Raw genomic sequence first — 3,652 nt, forward strand, 5'->3', positions numbered from 1 at the left:
CCCGAGGATGGTATGCAGTACTCCGTTACCTACACTGAGCACGTTAAGGGGAAGACGAGTACCACGGTAGATGTTGTTGCCGTTCTCGAGAGGCAAGGTAGGGTGAAGTGGTGCTACAAGCTTCCCCGTAGTGTCTCCTCTGCTGGTAAGTGAGCCAGCAAGGGTGCGGGGTGTTGTGGCATGAGTGCGAGGCGTGGCGACGGAGTTGGCATGGGCGTGTGTGCAAGGAGTGCCTTCGCAGAGGAAGAAGATGGAGGTGTGGGTGAATAGTGTTAACGGGCTTCCAACACAGTAATGATTTGAATGAGTTCATCTAGTTTGGTGGTGACATGGAGTTGGTTGGAGGCTAGCTTGACTATGGCTTCTTCTATGCATTCCATTCTGTTTTAGGTCGAGTTGCTTCAGCCATGGTGACAGTGCTCAATGAAAGCACCAAATTGTTATGTTCCTAAAATTCGAGGACTAGGAGACCTCCAGAAAAGGGGGATTAAGAGAGAGAATTTTTTTTTTATTATATTTCTGCTTGCATTTGCATTACATGAGTTGTTCATTTATAGGCAGCAAAATGCTAATCTAATTCAAGCTAATTTCTTTAGTAGGTCCTAGATGGTGCTAGCACTAACAAATTTTGAAATTATCCTAATCTTGTTTCTTGGATGCATGATTGTCTCATCTTTGTCTAATAATTCCTTGCCCTTGTCTGTGCTATGTATGGGCTGATTCATAACAGATATCATGTCTGTCTCCATCCAATTACTCATGTGTGTTGAAGACAATAATGAAAAAAATACGACTATAGGTCTCATAACTTTGCGGCTAACACACAAAGGATGAAGTTTAAAGCAAAGAGCCTCTAATGTTTCTTTGAGAAATGTGAAATTATAATCTTGCCTGTAATTGTTGTTGACTAAACAAGTGAAGAAAGTCAGTTTCAGGATTGCCAACCAGCTCTATCAAAGTATCATGATAGTCAGGCAGGACTCCCGATCCCATAAGAGAAACAAAAACTTGTAGATAAGACAGAACATAATAAATATCTGAAAATTCCAAAGAGAATATTTTTTTAAAAATAAATCTTTCTGTACATATTTTGTTGAGAAACAAATGACCACTCAACTAAATAATGATGCACAAAAGTGGTTACTAATGTACTCGCATTGAGGAAAAATTACCAAGAGTTTGGTTTTACTTTAAGTAGTTTTCACCCACAAAAGAGGTTAATATATGTCACCACGATCTGTTGACTTACTTGCATGCAATAAAGAATGACTTTTGGGAGACAGCACCACCGACAAAGTCCTTTCACGATGTATGTTGTTGGGCACTCTAAGGTGCCATCTCTGTCAGAATACCAAGCATCCAAACAGGACATTTCCATTGTAACTCCAGCTTGAAATCGAGGAAGCTCACCTGTGATGGTAACTCAAGCTCAAGAATGGTATGACCTAGTCTTATATTCTATGAAAGCCAATCACGAATTGCCTAATATTATCCCAAACCCTTTGCCATAACCTAAAAATCATGACCAAATAATAGATATAACCTAAAAATCCCGACATTGTCATTGTCATGAAAATTTAACCTCTTCAATTCTACCGAGCTACTAAAACTAGTAGCCCGAATTTGTTCTAAAGAACGCAAAGGCCAAAAGGAAGTGTATCCCTAAGAAAAACTTCCAAGGACTAAAATGCGAAGCTTATATTGCTATATGCAACATCCCTCTCATTTGGATCTAAGCCATACTTATAATTCACGAATGCTAGTCACTAATTTAATAATATTGCTACCTTTAAAACCAGCAGCCATGATGGTGCTAAGAATACAATCATCATTGAGATCATGCATATGGTTCAAGTCCATCACCAGTTATTGTTAAGCAACGAAGAACAACATCAATGCAATAACTGTCCCTTGAAGATATGGAAACATTCACTTGCAAAATAGTAGATCGTAAACTTATAACAATTACATCGCAAGGTAGAACCAATCACTAATTAGACACATTAAACAATTGATATATTGCTAAAACATTTGGACGTTTGGAAAAGATTGTCAACTAACTCACTTTGTAGCGGCCAAAGGGATGCATCCAGTGTTTCCTTGGCAGTTGAAATGGCCCTTTACTTTTCCTCTAGTGACACATGATACATAAATTACAGATCTGTCTATAGGAAGTAAGAACTGAATTGAACTACTTAGCAACAAACAATTAAATATTTGTGCGTTCTCCATTTCAAGATTGAGTTTTCAATGAAATATTTGTTATTTTTATATTACACAACCACATTCATCAAAAGGCCAGTAAACATATTAAATTCCATTTAGATTAAAAAACATAGAATTAACCAAATATTAATCATCCTGGAAAATCATTTCTTCCATTTTTCCTCTCTTTCTCTGATTTTTCTCCCAGACCCAACCAACTTGCTGTATCTTTACCTCTACATAAATCCCCTTTAAAAGAAAATGCCAATGTTTTAGATTTAAATGTTATACCAAACATGGTTTAAGGTTTTATTAGATGTTACATTCCTTCTGTACATGCTACTCAACGGATGATTCCAATTAAAAAAAAAATTAACTAAATATACTTCATAAAAGTGAAACATGCTTGACAACAAAGAGTTCTTAAAAAAATTAAGCATATTGAATCCAGCAAAAACCAGATACAGGAGGGATGATTATGAAAAATGAAATGAACTTGTAAGAGTCGACATCTCTATTGTATTCGCACAAAATGAACTCCTTGTCACATTCCACATTGCACAAAACCTGAAAGTTCAAAAAGCAAATTGTGAGACAACAAACATTCATTCCTCTTGTACCAAAAATTGTGGAAAATGGAAGAAAGTTGGGGAAAAAGAAAAAGGGAGACTTGGGGGCTGATTGACTTGAGAGAGGAGCTTGGAGGAGCTATGAGGCATAAGGCTCAAAAGTGCAGATAGAGCTGTTTCTGCGTGTTTCGGTGGAATCCTCCACATTTGTAGAGTTATGCGGTCTTGTGAGTTGTGAATGTGGCGTTAGGAACGAAGCTATTGTGAGTGAGAGTTGTTAGAAGCGTCACCACAGAGAAATGGAAACAGAGATGAGATAGAGAATGAAAGTGGTGAGAGTGAGGATTTGAAATAGCGAGATAGCTCAAGGATTTGAAGTTGCACAGATGAGGTTTGGAGTCGCGAGGTTGCTTGAAGGTTTTGGAAATAAGGGTTTAGACGAGATGAGAGTGGCTGAGAGTGAGAGCCAGAAGAGAGTGAAACAAACTCAATTTGAGAAAAAACACAATGTCGGTTTATATAACATCGACTTACAACATTGGGTTACATCGGGTTTTGAAAAACCGGTGTAAAATAACATAAGTTTAACATTATTTTTCAAAAACTGATATTAACGAACTCATGTTATTTACAAATATATCATCACGCTATTTTAACATCGATTTTAATAAAAAAAAATCCAATATTAAAAATATATTTTCTAGTAATGCGAACATATAGAGAGCTTTTAAATTGAGACTATACAACCACCTCTACAAGGTATGGAGAGCCTAGCATTGTTGTGTGATATCTTGCAAACTAAAGGTCTTCTCCCATTTATCATCTTTTTGGTATTGTGGTGGACTCGTAATGAATTCATTTGCATGGGCAATTGTAGA

At 37.0% G+C, this 3,652-nt stretch overlaps 1 long non-coding RNA gene across 1 annotated transcript; it reads right to left on the bottom strand.

Moving 5' to 3' along the window:
* Nucleotides 1-1,137: 1,137 nt before the first annotated feature.
* On the bottom strand, nt 1,138-3,263 carry LOC100791727 (uncharacterized). The gene is made up of 2 exons (XR_418789.4): nt 2,876-3,263; nt 1,138-2,772 (listed from the first exon to the last, which is right to left on the bottom strand). It is a non-coding gene; the product is annotated as an uncharacterized lncRNA (long non-coding RNA).
* Nucleotides 3,264-3,652: the final 389 nt, after the last annotated feature.

The sequence above is a fragment of the Glycine max genome, chromosome 16 (assembly GCF_000004515.6).
Source record: "Glycine max cultivar Williams 82 chromosome 16, Glycine_max_v4.0, whole genome shotgun sequence".
In the NCBI taxonomy this organism is placed as follows: domain Eukaryota; kingdom Viridiplantae; phylum Streptophyta; class Magnoliopsida; order Fabales; family Fabaceae; genus Glycine; species Glycine max.